Source organism: Macrobrachium nipponense, chromosome 33 (assembly GCF_015104395.2).
Source record: "Macrobrachium nipponense isolate FS-2020 chromosome 33, ASM1510439v2, whole genome shotgun sequence".
Lineage (NCBI taxonomy): Eukaryota > Metazoa > Arthropoda > Malacostraca > Decapoda > Palaemonidae > Macrobrachium > Macrobrachium nipponense.
The window spans coordinates 27,462,318-27,478,848 of NC_087219.1; the positions used below are offsets into that span (position 1 = coordinate 27,462,318).

Here is a 16,531-nt window from a genome sequence, read left to right on the forward strand (position 1 = left end):
ATCAGCGAATCTATCCAACAGCGATCGTGAATATCTGTTCTTGACTAATTACTTGCGAAATAAACAAATAATGCATTGTTATCGGTACCTCTGTTATCAAGAAAAGAAGAAGAAAATGGCACTGAAAGAATGGACGCAAGAACAGGGTAACTTTATTAAATTTTATCGGACAAAAAGCAAGTTATTGTGCTAGCGTTAGAGCAAAACGGTAAATGACTTAGCTCTCCGTTAGATTACACCGCTGTTAAACGGAAAAGTGACAAAGCCATACCATTTGATAGTGTTGTGGTTTAGCACTGGTTGAAAATTGTCGCTAATTGGCAATATCGTATTTGAAGACCAAATTGGCAATCGAGATACGATGATTTGTCTATTGGATTAGTTATCTTGCGTTTAACTTAAAACACCGTGACATTTTCTTTTCAGTGTTAAACGACTTTCCTGTTAACTAGGAAACTGTGCATTAGCCGTTTAATGTAAACGCGAAAAAAAATCCCTGCCACGAAAGTGAAGTATAGCTAGGTACGCGTCCTATCAATTCAATATGGAGATCTAGTTCTTAATAGCTAACAATATTATAAATAAAGGGATTATTAATTGATGCTGGAAAGACACAGATCGTGTTTTTTAATTAAAAAACTTATAGTACTATATATAAAACCAAGGTGCCGATCAAAAATTAAGCAACGTCTTAGGGGGGAGGAGCTATGGTCCTGTGTTATACGTGTGTGACAAGGCGGAGGCGGGTGAAGCCCTAAGTTACGTTTTCAGATTTCCCCCCTTAATTGTTTCTTTGGAAAAGACGTAAACGTAAAGAACAAAAGAGAATTCGTAAAGATTCTGCAATAGGCTTTTGTTAATTTTGTTTTATTAATATACACAATATGATATTTAATAATAATAACTCGATCCTTGTACTAATTAGGCCGGGGTTGTTGCATAATTTTTAGGAGTTTCTGGGGGAAATGTTATTAGGCGTGACAATGGGAGGATCCCCTTGAAAACCTAAAAGGTATTAATGTTGGTATGATCCCACCATACGAGGCAGAGGTAATCCAAGAAATCAGGCGGCCAACATTTGTTGCTACCTATAATACGTATGTGGGCAGACGCAGATGTCAGAATCCAATGGCAGACGATGGATGGCAACTGAATGGGGAGGCATATGACCCTGTGCAGTTTAAGGGGAATCAAATGCCCGAATCTCGTGCCAAATTAAGGTGAGATTGAGCAAGATATTGAAGATGGCCTGGCTGATTTTGACCGCAGCTCCTCAAATGAAGATTAGCATTTTCTGATTGAGAACATTTATTTTCGGTTAAACTACTTTTAATTCTAGAAATATTCCTTGACATATAATTCCCCTTCAGGTAAGTTATTATTATGATAAAACTAGTTTATACTCAATAACCACCACAATTAAATCATCTGAAAAATTTCGAATGTTTGTTGGAAATCGGAATTTTACTTTAGTTACGCTTCAAAAATAAAAGTTTTCTTTGTTCTCAAAGACAAATTTAAGTCTGTTTTTCGTTGAATAAAAATATAGCCATCTGGTCTGCAGTCGCTTCTTGATTATCAGAATTAATAAATATACGTAGTTGTGCATCATGATAAACTTCAAACAGGATTTTGTTACCTTTCAGACCAGTGAAAGGTATGACGGCAAAAGCCATTCGATCCTGAAAGCTAAAGTGAACGACTTGACCAAACTAGCAACACAGTCTTTATTTGTTAACATTTTAATGTTCTTTTTCACGTTTATATAATAAATTGAGAACATTCGTATATATTAAACAATAATTAGGAGTCACCATAAATATTACTGCCTTTTTAGTCATATTTGACTTTCATTAACAAAAAATAACTTTATATTGAGACCTGAAAACAATATATCAACTACATACTCTGGGAATTGCTTTTCCTTCATAATAGGATAAGTATCAAACATGGAGCAACCCTGGAATCAATTAATGTACAGTAAGGTGTAAATCATTTGATACCCTACTCCACACAGTACTAAATGTTTGTACACAATATATGTCAATGGATAAGGCTCCCTGAAAGATTTCTGAGAAAAAGGTGCCTTTTAACAGGATATACTTTAGCCTAGGCCTCTTCAGAAATCGTTAAGGATAGCCTATGCAATTGCAGTTTACATGGCTGATTTTTGGTAATTCTAAGTCCGCATTCCGCGGTACAGTAGACTATGGTAGTTGACGTTTTCCTATGTTATTTTACCTGCGGAACAAGAATTTAAAGTAATATTTATTCGGTCGACTGTAATTAAACCGTATTTTACCTCTGAAGACTACATGACAGTACAAGGGGTACGATGTACCAACTACAGAGTTCAAAGGTAAATAACAGATTAGTTACAATCGACCGGGAAAATATAACTTTAAACTCTTGTAAAGTAACCAAAATAACATATGAAAACGTCAATTGCCATAGTCTACTTCGACTGAACAATCTTCGAAGTGTTGGTTCGAGGCCATGAAACATAAACAAACCGCCATTTTAGACTGCTGGTAGGGGGTGTCTGATACGTAACTAATAGGGAGCCTTAAGCGGGCCATACATTATCCAACTTGGTTGGACAACAATGTTGGCCAACAATTTCTGCTCTAGAGCATACACTGTAAGACCAAGTCGTCCAACATTAGTTATAGATGTCGATCTGTATTGAATAACACGCTCTGTGGCATATTATTGTTGTCTTAGAATTTCAAATAAAATCATTACGGAATGGAAGTAGATGAAGAAATACTTTTATGTGGTACAATAATCAGTTTATGTGCAGCTGAGAACGAAAAAAAAGTACGTAAAAAAAGAAAGCATTGGGTAAAACAATGGTTGCTAAATCGCTCACATAATTCTCATGTGAATTTGTTACGTGAACTAAAAGAAACTGCTCCAGATGATTACAAAAATTTCTTGAGAATGGACAATGAATCCTATCAGGAGCTGTTAAGCCTGGTTACGCCTTTCTTGAAAAAAAAAGGCTACGAAAATGAGGGATGACGTAATGACAGTACACCAAAAGCTGTCAACAACTTTACGATTTTTAGCGACCGGTCAATCATATGAGGATTTAAAGTTTTTGACGAGAATTGCTCCCCAAACTATAGGTCAGTTTATTTTACCTACTTGCAATGCTATAATTAGTGTGCTAAACAAGAAGAAAATAATTAAAACTCCAACTACAAAAGATGAATGGAAAGAACTATCTACGTCCTTTGAAAGAAAGTGGAATTTTCCACACTGTATTGGAGCGGTAGACGGTAAACATGTCAACATAAAAAAACCACCAAATTCAGGTTCATACTATTATAATTATAAAAAAACATTCAGCATTGCAAATGCCAACTATGAATTCATATATGCTGAGCCTGGAGCAAATGGAAGAGCATCAGATGGAGGAGTTCAATCTAACAGCAAATTCTTTGAACAACTTGAAAACGATGACATTACATTTCCAGATCCAGAGGATTTACCTGTAGGAAATTATGGGAAAATGCCGTATGTCATGGTAGGAGACGATGCATTTGCCCTCTCTGAAAATCTAATGAAACCCTTCACTGGTCAGCTAACAGATGAACAAAGAATCTATTGCTATAGATTATCTCGAGCAAGACGAATTATTGAAAATTGCTTTGGGATTCTAGCTAGCAGGTTTCGGATTTTATTTACTACTATAAATTTAGCACCTGAAAAAGCCGCACGAATCACATCGGCATGCTGCTATCTACACAATTATATCTTGAAAAAGAATAGACAGTTATATTTTCAAGGCGCTGATATAGAAAATATAGATACTGCAACTGTACAGGAGGGTTCTTGGAGATCTGATCCGCAACAACTAGTCCCATTACATCCAACTCAGAAAAGAAATTCTACCACATGTGCTAAGCAAGTAAGGAACAAGTTTTGTCAGTATTTCTATACTGATGGTGCAGTCTCATGGCAGTGGAAAATGTTAGGATTACAACAACCTTCTGCAAGGGTAGAACAGCAATAAAACATAAAAAACTGATAAAGTTTATTACCATTAAGTAATATACATTATAAAAATGTATTAACTGAATATTACATTCTTAATAAAAATAACAGATTTCCTTTAAACAATGAAAAATGAAAATAAAATATTGAACCTCATGAATGTATATGCATCCTTGAAGTTGTATCTAGGTATACTACAACATTATAAAAATACATAAACTAAATATTACATTGTTCAAAAACGTTTCCTTTAAATAATGCAAACTAAAAATAAACTACTGTACCAAATGAATGTATTTTTATCCTTGAAGTTTAATATAGGTATTCTACAACTAGTTTAAAGAATAATTCGGGTCTTGAAGTTCAGTTATAGTATATTGACTCCCTTGGCTTATGTCAGTCGAGACATTTTCATTGGATAAATGATAAGTGCATACAGGTTGGGTTGAAAATGTCAATGGGGTTGATGCACGAGTACTTGACCTACTGGACGAGAGTGACACAGAATCCAATGTTAACTGGTTTAATTGGCCCATTATAAGAATCTCATCAATAGCTTTTTTTGCATACAACTTTTGTCTCATTCAGCTTTCTGTAGGATACCGCCCAGCTATCCGCATAGATTGCGGCTTCGTCCTTCATGAGTTTCTGCTCTTTTATGAAATCTAAATGTTCGACGGCTTTTTGCAAATAGTGATCTTTAGTTGTATCATGAGTAGTCCGCATTTTTCTCTTGGTACCTGCTGTATCTCCAATTCCCTGGTCATCGCTCTCATCCAAATTACTATCTCCAGGTATCTGGATTTCTTGATCTCCTAAAAAATCATGCAAAAAGTTGAAATACCATAAACTTGGTTCGTATATGTCATCACCGTCCGCACCAGACTTTTCAGACTTTTCCTTCTTTTTCAATTCCCTCCTATAACAAGTTCTCATATTGTTTATTTTTTTAAAAAAATCATCTAGAGTGGCATTGCTAACTATTTCCTTAAGGTTATTCAACAGTACTTCCCATGCTTTATTTCGTTTGTTTTTATCTTTATATTCTTCGCTTTTCACTTTCCATTTCGCAGGTAAACTTCTGTATGTATCAATGAAACTTCTCCCCTGTTCAGTGTCATTTATATTTGCCATCACGTCTATTTAACACTTTTATAAAACAGCTATTTCCAAAAGAACGTGTCTTTAAAGCAAGGACTACTCGCAGTCAAACTAGGCTTCCAACTGATGTTGGTTGTGAAGTTTTACAACAAGCGCACACACTGTCAAAAGGTTGTACAACATTAGGCCACGCCCCCTTAAAATCAAAGCTGCTTTGATTCTCTCCAACCAAACCAACCAACCAAAATATTGTTGTACAACCTGCCCATACACTGTCCAACATTTCATACAACCCAACCAAGTTGTACAACAAGTTGGATAATGTATGGCCAGCTTTATGTCCGGTAAGGGTGGAGGGGGGGGGGGGGGGGTGGGGGGGGGGGGGGTGGTTACCGGAAGAGGAGGGCAGAGGTACGAGTTGGTATAGCCACGCTGGGATATGGTGGTAAATAATTCCCACTAAATATCACCGACATCAAAAGCACTAAACCTTTGGAACACTAAAACACAATATAACAAAGTACATAAAGATTAGGAACCTTAAAAGAGGTGGAGGATCGAGTTCAGCTGCCGCTTTCACGAAGGCATGGAGCCTCGTCTTGAGGTCGTGGAAGTGGATTTTAAAGTACGCCACTGCCGTGATCTTGACAGTATATTACCAACCTTTTATACTGCCCCCGAGTAATGGGCTGAAATGTCCTTTTAACTACCGAAACAGTTAACACATGTACAGGGCAGAGTCGACTTAGTAATGTGGGCCGGAGGAGATGGAGGTGCCTGGGAGTGCTTCCGCCATCTGGCTGGTTGACACTGGCAAGTGGCAAGTGGCAAGTTTGTCGGGGGGGGGGGGGGGTGTGTGTGGAAACCACGAAACCGAGGATGGGGTGGGGGGTAAAAATTCACGTTTGTGAAAAAAAAACACGAATACTGTATTGTAATGGGTGGACAATATAGGAAGTGAGGGAGGCCTGTTTGGGGGTAATTGAACTTAACAAATGTTGAGTGAAACCAAAGTTATCGTGCATTATTATTAAAGTAAAATATAGGTAGATCTAGTGTACCTATCCGCGGCGGCCCAGAGTATGGCAGTTGCGGTTTTTCTATGCAGTTTTACCTCCTGAACAAGAATTTGAAGTAATATTTATTCGGACGACTCTAATTTACCTTTGAACTCTATCCTACGGTAAAGGGGATTCCCATTGGGAACCGGGGTTTGGGTGGGGACAAAAACCCCAACTCTATCCTACGGTAAGGGGGACCCCCAGTGGGAACCGGGGTTTTGGGTGGGGAGAAACCACTTGGGGGGAGATTTTGCCGTGTTATTGTGGTATTTCCCACATTTATCACTTTTAAAAACACGAAATACAGGCGGAAATAAGAAATAACAAAACTAGCGATAGTGGAGCCGTTCCACATCCATATTTGTCTACTACCACAACAATGAATCCTACTACGCATGCGCTAATGCTACTGCGCATGCGCTAACTGTAAGGGAGCTTTTGGCCTAAACTCAGACTTCTTAGTGAGGAAAGAAATGGGGGTTTACGGGAGGGATATATGTATTTAGCCAAACACGTTACAGTATGACCCCTACATTGCTACCGGACTGAGTGAAGGATTGGGTGGTAACAGGGTTCCCAGATTTGGCAGTTTCTCACCAAATTTGGCTTTTTTCCCTAATTTGGTGGGTAAAAATTCACTTTGGCTGGTTAGTGGTATTTTGGCTGGTTTTCAAACACTTTCTATTTGAGCTAAACACTGATCCCACGTTTGAGGAATCTCTCCCCAGATTGGGAATTTTTGAAGGTTTTCAGGAAAATCTGGGGAATTTGAATAGGTTTTCAGTAAAAACTTGGTAACATTTGAGCAAAATATGTAGATGGAATTAAAATAAAAATCACACACATACAGATGACCACAAAACAGGCTGCCGGATTCTCAGAGAACGAGCCTCATTTCAAAATTTCAATTCATTCTCGTTTTTTTTCCTGCATTCTTATATTAGTTTTATATTTATCTAACTAAAACTATGATGCCGCTATACAAGCATATATATGATAAAAAATATGCATTTATAAAGATAGATATAACGCACATATATTTGCCGGTTATTTGGGTTGGTTTGGATTTCCATTTGGCGGGATTTTGGCTGGTTTCATGGTAGACTTTGGCTGGTTGGTAGTGGTGTCATCTGGGAACCCTGGCTGGTAACCATACGTTGAGTTACATAAAAGCATTTACCTAATTTGTTTATTAAACATGTTATGTGAATTCTAGTGTTTATTCCTTTTCATTTTTCCATAGTATTTGTATAATAACTGTTTTGAAATATCCCCACCTAATCATTTCACCATATATAACTTGAAATATTATGTTATAATTGACGACAGACACCTAAAAATGCCTACGTGTTGATATAGAACTCAGTTTTAGGACGTTTCGATACCTACCTACCTACCCGTTACGTGAAATTGCACATTGCATTGCATATTACATACACACTCCCTATATCACTTATACACAAGTCAATCCCTCCCCTTTCCAGTATTCACGACTGGCTCTTTACATTACACCATTTACAATGCATTTCTCACCGATACCAATACCTATATTAAAGTTTGCCATTATTATTATTATAAAACCTACATTTCAATATATAATATTTAAATATATAGTTTGCCATTATTCTTATAAAACCTACATTTCAATATATTCCATTATACACTTTTACAGACATTACAATTTACACCTCCCTTCCAGTTTCCTTACTATTATGCAGTTATGTATGGTTACTTTTTACATTTTACAACACTTCCACACCCATCAAAGTTAGGTTTATATGTCATTTTACCTACTGGGGGCCGAATCCCATCCCCGGTTAGGCAACATACCCTTAGGTTTAGTTTGTTATATGTTGGTTTACCTACTAGTTTACTTCCTTGAAGGGGGTTACCCGGTTAGGCTAGGTTGGTTAGTTCTTCAAGGGTGGATACGGGGGGGGGGGGGGGGTGTTACATTCCCTACTTGGTTACCTACTAGGTTAGTTTGTTAGGTACATTCTTACTAGGTTAGGTTAGGCCTTTAAGGGGGGGGTTACAGGGGGTGAAGCCCCCATGGTCAGGCAATATTCCCTACTAGTTAGGTTAGGTTAGGTGGTTAGGTTACATTCTTACTAGGTTAGGTTAGGCCTTTAAGGGGGTACGGGGTGAAGCCCCCCTGGTCAGGCAATATTCCCTACTAGGTTAGGTTAGGTTAGGTTGGTTCCCTACTAGGTTAGGTTAGGTTAGGTTGGTTAGGTTACATTCCTTACTAGGTTAGGTTAGGCCTTTAAGGGGGGGTACGGGGGGCGAAGCCCCCCTGGTCAGGCAATATTCCCTACTAGGTTAGGTTGGTTAGGTTACATTCCTTACTAGGTTACGTTAGGCCTAATATTTCCCTACTAGGTTAGGTTAGGTTAGGCCTTTAAGGGGGGTACGGGGGGGCAAAGCCCCCCTGGTCAGGCAATGTTCCCTACTAGGTTAGGTTAGGTTACATTCCTTACAAGGTTAGGTTAGGCCTTTAAGGGGGGGTACGGGGGGCAAAGCCCCCCTGGTCAGGAAATATTCCCTTCTAGGTTAGGTTAGGTTAGGTTACATTCCTTACTAGGTTAGGTTAGGTTAGGTTGGTTAGGTTACATTCCTTACTAGGTTACGTTAGGCCTTTAAAGGGGGGTATGGTCAGGCAATGTTCCCTACTAGGTTAGGTTAGGTTAGGTTGGTTAGGTTACATTCCTTACTAGGTTACGTTAGGCCTAGTATTTCCCTACTAGGTTAGGTTAGGTTACGTTCCTTACTAGGTTAGGTTAGGCCTTTAAGGGGGGGTACGGGGGGCGAAGCCCCCCTGGTCAGGCAATGTTCCCTACTAGGTTAGGTTACATTCCTTACTAGGTTAGGTTAGGCCTTTAAGGGGGGGTACGGGGGGCGAAGCCCCCTGGTCAGGCAATATTCCCTACTAGGTTAGGTTACATTCCTTACTAGGTTACGTTAGGCTAGTATTCCCTACTAGGTTAGGTTTAGGTTATGTTCCTTCTAGGTTAGTTAGGCCTTTAAGGGGGGGTACGGGGGGCGAAGCCCCCCTGGTCAGGCAATATTCCCTACTAGGTTAGGCTACATTCCTTACTAGGTTAGGTTAGGCCTTTAAGGGGGGGCGAAGCCCCCCTGGTCAGGCAATATTCCCTACTAGGTTAGGTTGGTTAGGTTACATTCCTTACTAGGTTACGTTAGGCCTAGTATTTCCCTACTAGGTTAGGTTAGGTTACGTTCCTTACTAGGTTAGGTTAGGCCTTTAGGGGGGGGTACGGGGGGCGAAGCCCCCTGGTCAGGCAATATTCCCTACTAGGTTAGGTTACATTCCTTACTAGGTTAAGTTAGGCCTTTAAGCGGGGGTACTGGGGGCAAAGCCCCCCTGGTCAGGCAACATTGCCTACTAGGTTAAGTTCCCTACTAGGTAAGGTTACATCCCCTGCTAGGTAGGTTTATGTTAGGTTGGTTTGGTTCTTTAAGGGGGGTTACAGCAGGTCCAACCCCACCCCTGGTCGGGCAACATCCCCTACAAGTTTAATTAGTGTTATATGCTAAACCTATGTTTAATTTGGTCTTTTGTATTTATTAACACAACTATAGGCCCTATTACACATTTACCACCCAGGACTTAAATCCCACCCCCTCCTGCTGGCCCCTTATATATGTATTTGTATTAATTCATATTTTGAACCCATCCCACATTTACATTTTAGTTCCTTAACTACCCATTTACTTTTATTACCCTTAACATTGCCAACTTATCTTGTTAAGTGCTTGTTCATTTACCTCAGCCCCACCCTGCCTCAACCAATAGCATCAAAGCATTTTTACTACTCCACCACCTCTCCTACCCTGTTTTCTACGGTCTGGCCTCCTGCCACCTCCTAACTGTAGAACTCCAACACTGTTGAATCTGCCGCCATGACATCCACTGCTGCATCTACTTCACGCTCGTCCCAGCCCCTCACCAGGAACTCTTTGCCAACTTCATGTAACAATTGTTACATGAGTTACAAAGATTTTTCTGCCTTTTACTCAGGTAATTATGATCCACTAATCGGTTTTTTGCCAGGACCACGGCCTCCTGAGAAAGCAGGTCTTTTGCCCCCATTCAGTTACAAAGATTTTTCTGCCTATTACTCAGGTAATTATGAACGGCTGGTCTGTTTATGCCAGGACCACGGCCTCCTGAGGAAGCAGGTCTTTTGCCCCCATTGTGGGAATGAGTGCCGCCTAGATCTGCAAAAAAAGTGCTTTAGGTAAATACCTTACGAATAGTTTGTTGGATTCTACATGTAACCGTGATATGACCCGGCCCTAGATTCATGGCAATATTATATTACACCTATACCATTTATGACCTACTCCATATTTTCATGTTTATAATTGGTATTTTTCCCTCCACGTTTACCTTTAGGTGTGACCGGTCTTATCGACCACATAGTAAGAAAGCGAAAAAACGCTGTTCTTACTACTTTTCATTGTTTAAGGGCACTTGGTTCTCTGGGTCCCACCTTGATGTTGAGACAGTTCTGTTCTTCGCATACCTGTATGTGAGTGATTTTTTTTCTTACAAGGTTGCGAGAACAGAACTTGGACTGTCGGACTCGACAATTAATGATTGGGCCAGCTTCTCCCGGGAAGTAAGTATTTTGCTTATCCCCTCACCATTTTCCATTCATACCCCCTCCTTCTCCCCCGCTCTCCCCCCCCCCCCCTCTCTCTCATACACAACCTGCCTTGTATTATTTTGAAATTTACCCTACTTAATTACCTCCCCTAACACTGACTTTTATTTCAGGTCATAGTTAATTGGTGCTTCCAACAGAAGAAGCAAATAGGTGGGCCCGGCACAATTGTTGAAATCGATGAGGCGAAGTTTGGGAGAAGAAAATACAACGTAGGTCGCCTCATCGAAGGCCAGTGGGTATTCGGTGGTATCTGCAGGCAGACCCGGGAGTTTTTCGTTGTTCCCGTACCCGACAGGACGAGTGGGACTCTGCTTGCAGTTATCAAAGAATACATTGTGCCGGGTACCACTATTATTTTCTGACTGTTAGAGGGCTTATGACTGCCTGCGAGATGAAGGTTATGTCCACTTGACAGTCAACCACTCGATGAACTTTGTGGACCCAGAAACCGGTGCCCATACTAATACTATTGAAAGGAGGTGGAGGGGAAACTCGGCAGTCGACTCCAAGATACGGGAGGAGAATGTATAACTTTGTCGGGGTACTTGGCTGTTGCTTATTTCAAGCTGCATTTTGAGGAACCCAAGACCCGCCTCCACGCATTCTTAAAGGCAGCTGCTGCTTTGTACCCTCCACCCCTTTAAGGTAAGCTCCAAACTTTATTCTTAATTATTATGTTTTAGGAAAGTGAGTGTTAGGCTTTCGCCGAAAGTTGCGTCAAGGTATGTTACTATTCAGTGGGGTGCTGCTAAGACAACTCGTACCTTCCACCTTACTCCGCCCACCACCTGTGCGTTACCCCCCCCCCCCCCCCACCCCCCCCCGTGAACATATGGCTCTGTGGTGGTTGGGGAATTTAAACATGGCGGCTGTGTTTACATTTCCTTCACCGTAACGAATACTTGGTACCTTCCTATAGGACCGTTCTTCGGTGACTTAGACTATGGCAATTGACATTTTCTATGTTATTTTAGTTGCTTTACAAGGGTTGTAAGGAATATTTTTTTCGTTTGGTTGGAACTAAACTTTAATATACCATTGAGTTTGGTGCGGCTATTATGTAACTTTCAAAGGTCAATTACTGCTTAGTTACAGCCGGCCGAATGGATATTACTTTTAAATCTTGTACAGTAACTAAAATAACATAGGAATCAGTCAATTGCCATAGTCTAAGCCACAGCGGATTGCTTCTGTAGAAATACCAAAATATATTGCAATGAAACCTTACAGTAGGGACACATATTTTACATAAGAGCTAATAATGCATTCATACAAGAAAATATATATTACATATCTATACACAGTTTTATACATCTGGTATTTACACATCTGGTACTTAAGTATAAATTATCAAGTATACAAGTCTAAAGACCATTTTAGTGAATAATGAATAGAATATCATCAAGTTTCAAGGATCAGAGTGGCCAGTTCAGGGGGTGATTGAACATAACAAGAAATGTTGAGGACAATTGTAAAAATTGTGTAACCTAACCAGTGGGCTACCCCCATCCCCAAATCCCACCTTAAAGCAAGGCAATCTTAGAAGTGTAACTAACATATAGGTTAGAATCGTAACCTAACCTAGTAGAACATGTTGCCTGACCGGGGTGGCTCTGCCCCCCCATACCACCCCTTAAAGGAGGGTAATGTCAGAAATGTAACATGTAGCTTAGGATCGTAACCTAACAGACTTAACCTAACCTAGTAGAACATGTTGCCTGACTGGGGGGCCTCTGCCACCCCATACCCCCACTTATAGGAAGATAACCTTAGAAATGTAACATATAGGTTAGGATCGTAACCTAACCAACATAACCTAACCTAACCTAGTAGAACATGTTTCCTGACCAGGGGGTCTCCGCCCCCCCATACCCCCCCTTAAAGGAAGGTAATGTTAGAAATGTAACATATAGGCTATGATCATAACCTAACAAACCTAACCTAACCTAACCTAGTAGAAAACAGTGTTTGCCATCGACCGGCTGTACCCCCCCTTAAAGGAAGGTAATCTTAGAAATGTAACATATAGGTAAGGATCGTAACCTAACAAACCTAACCTAACCTAGTAGAACATGTTGCCTGACCAGGGGGACGTACCCCCCCTTAAAGGAAGGTAATCTTAGAAGTGTAACATATAGGTTAGGATTGTAACCTAACCAACCTAACCTAACCTAACCTAACCTAACCTAGTAGAACATGTTGCCTGACCGGGGGGGCATAACCCCCCTTAAAGGAAGGTAATCTTAGAAATGTAACATATAGGTTAGGATCGTAACCTAACCAACCTAACCTAATCAAACCTAGTAGAACATGTTGCCTGACCAGGGGGGGCAGTAACCCCCCTTAAAGGAAGGTAATCTTAGGAATGTAACATATAGGTTAGGATAGTAACCTAACCAACCTAACCTAGTAGAACATGTTGCCTGACCGGGGGGTGGAGCCCCCCCGTACCCCCCCTTAAAGGAAGGTAATCTTAGAAGTGTAACATATAAGTTAGGATTGTAACCTAACCTAACCTAACCTAGTAGAACATGTTGCCTGACCGGGGGCTGTCCCCCCATACCCCACTTAAAGGATGGTAATCTTAGAAGTGTAACATAGGGGTTAGGATCATAAGCTAACCAACCTAAGCTAATAGAGCAAGTAATTGCTATGGGTCAGACAGGCACGTTAAGGTGAATATAGAAAAAAGAAGGGAGAAAAAATGCATGTGTGAATTGGAATGTCTGTAAAATGAAAAGATGTAATACTGATTTCACGAAAAATGTAATACCATCAATTTCAAAAAATGTAATACCATCAATTTCATGTCATTGACAGAAAGGTCTTGAAACGTCCCAAAACCGCCTTCTAGCCCCACCCCTCAAAAGAGTTTCAGTGGCCTGCCCTCAATTATAACATAATATTGTAAGGTATATAAGGCAACATTATGAAGTGAGAACAAGTCAGTGCACATATTAAACAATACTATGATAAACGGAACAGAAATAAAAGCTTGAAATAATATTACACAATTACAAAACAAATGAGGAAAAGGAATATATGTAACAATGCATGAATCCTCCCCAAAAGTCTCCTATCGCAACGTAGGGTTAATAATGCATCATGATTGGTTAAATACATGTAACCCCCTACAAAACCCCCCATCATTTATCTCCTTAGGAACTTTGTGTCTGAACTAAAAGCTCCCTTATATCTCGGCGCATGTGCAGTAGGATTGGCGCATGCGTAGTAGGATTCGGCGTCGTAATAGCAGTAGCAATAAGTGATTTTGGCTATGTAACGGCTCCATTATTGGTTTATTTAAGCTTGTATTTTGTGTTTCAAATGTCATAAATAAGAGAAAATGACACAATAACACTACAAAACCTTCCCCCAAGTGTTTTACCCCACCCAAAACCCCGCATTCCCATCGGTCCCCCTTACCGTAGGATACAGTTGAACGGCATAATTCGCCCAAGTGTTTTACCCCACCCAGAACCCCATATTCCCATCGTTCCCCCTTACCGTAGGATAGAGTTCAAAGGTAAATTACACGTTAATTACAGCCGGCCGAAAAAATATTATCCTAAATTCTTGTTCAGGAGGTAAAACTGTATAGAAAAATGTCAACTGGCATAGTCTAGTTTGCCGCGGAATAAGGGCTTAGATCTACCTTAAGTTTTCCATGAATTTATATACATATACAGCCTAACTATATTTACCAAAAATAGTCATAATTCCTCATTCAAACAGGATTAGTCTAGGGTAGGCCTTCTTAATTTACTGTATAGCCTAGTCTAAGATCATGATCGGCAGTGGAAATTTCCATGAGAGAGGTAGGGGTAATCCCAAGATGCCCTGTAGGACGGCCTCTTTGTGGTACCCTTTGGCACTGGTATTTGCAAAAACTTTATACAAACAAAACGCATAACTATTTTTTTAACGTTTTACAACCCTATCAAATGCTAAGTTACAACTCAAACTAACACAGCAAAATCTCATGACAACTAATGAACGTGAAGCATCTTTCACGACAATGAAAATTTTCCATGTTAAGGCGTTGTAATCATGTTCGACTGGTCATGCAACTTTGCACTTGAATCCTCGTCTGCTACTGTTCTTTCATGATAGTGATCTGTTCCAACTAATGAACTAACGGTAATATTACGACTTTAAAAGATTACCTTGCAAGGGATAGATAATCATTTGTATTAATAATTTGGTAAAATAGCCAAAATGAAGGGTGGACCGGTTGACGTCCTTCTCACACTAGAGCATTCGTGATTCTAACATGTTTTTCTAGTGTTACCAAAATGCAGACAAAAGATTCAGGACAGCGCTACCATACTCAAAGTGAAAGAAAAACAAAACAAGGGACTAGCTACACTGCCGCACACCCAATGTTCACAACAATAACGAAAACATTTTCAGATCCAATCACTCTTACAACAGTAGTGTAAAGATATTAGAGGAGGATGATGAATCAATTCCTAAGTAAATCACTAATAATTAAAGGAATACTTTTCCCATTACAGTGGAGGGGGGACGCCCTGAATGCAAAAGCAGACTGTCCCCTGTCAATATCAGTTCTAAACTCGAATTTGTTCACTGAACCCAGTGTAGAGTGTACAACATTATTAATAAAAAAACACATTTACAACAAATACATATTAATAAAAAAAAAAAAACCTTCCAGTGTGTCAAGCAAGGGCGCCCTGGACGCAAGTTCATTTTCCTTCATCAGTACAAGGCGCCCTGAACGCAAGAAGCATTTCTCAAATACGGTGCAGTTCCTCCTGTAGGCAATTCAGATTTCTCATATTCGTTGCAGGGTGCCCTGGAAATAACCTCGGTCATTGAGCACAGGGCGCCCTGGAAATAACCTCGGTCATTGGGTACAGGGCGCCCTGGAAATAACCTCGGTCATTGAGCACAGGGCGCCCTGGAAATAACCTCGGTCATTGAGCACAGGGCGCCCTGGAAATAACCTCGGTCATTGGGTACAGGGCGCCCTGGAAATAATCACTTTGTTACCGAAATGAACAAAGCGACCGAAAAGATCGAAGCGGTCCTAGATATGTTTGTTTTATAATTGTAAACTTGTTTAATTACTGTGTATTAACATATAAAACAATTTTTGTCCGGCCAAAGTCTTTAGTTAATTTATTATTGCCCATCTAATTATTAACTGTTTTGATAAATAAATAAATACATAAGGCAAAGTGTTTGAATTCGAACTCTGCAATTTTCCTATATCCATTCGGCCAGCACATGGGAATTCAAAGGACTGTGGTGTTGAGTGTATGCGAACCCAAGGGACTGTCTTAGAACACATTGGAGAAGCAGTTAAAACAGACCAGCCACGTTCAGTATATACCAAACTGATCCTGGAAAACAGCCCTCTCAGTGCTCCAACTAACATGCAACAAATATGCAATGTGAAGTACTGAATGAAAAAGAGAGAGCAGCCTGGTAATATAACAATTTTCAAAAGTAAATATCATATTTTTTTAAAGTAAATTCTATTTTTTTTAACTATACAAACCTGAGGTCCTTTACATAAGGAATTACTTTCAGCACCAGCTGGACAGGTCGTAAGATTTATTGACAAGTTAGTTCGACAGTAACTGCTTGTCCGATGGTAGGGAGTCCCGCCTGACTGGATGTAAACATTCCACTTTGCTTTAGGCCCAG

General features: G+C 40.0%; 1 protein-coding gene across 2 annotated transcripts in view; it reads right to left on the bottom strand.

The window, feature by feature from the left end:
- The window catches only part of LOC135203048 (serine-rich adhesin for platelets-like), a 72,326-nt gene that overhangs the window by 24,914 nt on the left and 30,881 nt on the right, over positions 1-16,531 (bottom strand). Inside the window, exon 1 of one of the 2 annotated variants that reach the window (XM_064232634.1) lies at positions 15,022-15,115. The exons of the other annotated variant lie outside the window; for it this stretch is intronic. The gene's annotated coding sequence lies outside the window, so the exon portion shown is untranslated. Of the gene's footprint in view, positions 1-15,021; positions 15,116-16,531 lie in introns of those variants that run through there. 2 annotated transcript variants of the gene reach the window in all.